Raw genomic sequence first — 545 nt, 5'->3', positions numbered from 1 at the left:
GGGGGGGGGGGGGGGGGCACTGGGAGGAGCGGGCCCCAGGCCCTCCCACTGCGCGGCTGTTCACTGGCACTGCTTCCTGCGTCCTGTGGCCTCATCACCTCAGACAGCTCTGGAGGCTGGAGAAGAGCTCAATGCGCAGAGCTTCTAACGCATCACCCCTCCCCGTACTCCCCCTCCCGGAAGGCCCCCCAACAGTGGCTGGGGCCTGTGGCCTCGCTGTTCGCCTGGTGAAGCCACACTCACCCAGTGTCCTGCGCTCATCCAGAAGCTGGTCATCCTTGTACAGCCGCTGCGAATGCCCTCGACGATGCGTTTCAGCTCCAACACGGTGCTCGACTCCTTGGCGTCTGTGAAGGTGGAGGTCTTGTGCCGCCGGATCATAAGGAAAACGTCCGGCGGGCAGCGGATTGGCATGAACAGGGAACCCGCCCCCCCTTCCCAACCCCTCCAGGCCTGTGGCCTCTGCCGTTCCCAGCCCCGCCCCGGTTCGTGTCTTTTAAACTGGGCACTTGCGCCCTAGCCGGTTTGGCTCAGTGGATAGAGCA

The 545-nt window shown here is 64.8% G+C and overlaps 1 pseudogene; it reads right to left on the bottom strand.

The window, feature by feature from the left end:
- Positions 1-18: 18 nt before the first annotated feature.
- LOC102254905 lies at positions 19-465 on the bottom strand (annotated as a pseudogene).
- Between the last annotated feature and the right edge of the window lie 80 nt (positions 466-545).

This window comes from Myotis brandtii, unplaced genomic scaffold (assembly GCF_000412655.1).
Source record: "Myotis brandtii unplaced genomic scaffold, ASM41265v1 C41181264, whole genome shotgun sequence".
NCBI lineage: Eukaryota > Metazoa > Chordata > Mammalia > Chiroptera > Vespertilionidae > Myotis > Myotis brandtii.
Note: the sequence above shows the minus strand (reverse complement) of the source record. Positions and strands in the feature narration are given on the sequence as shown.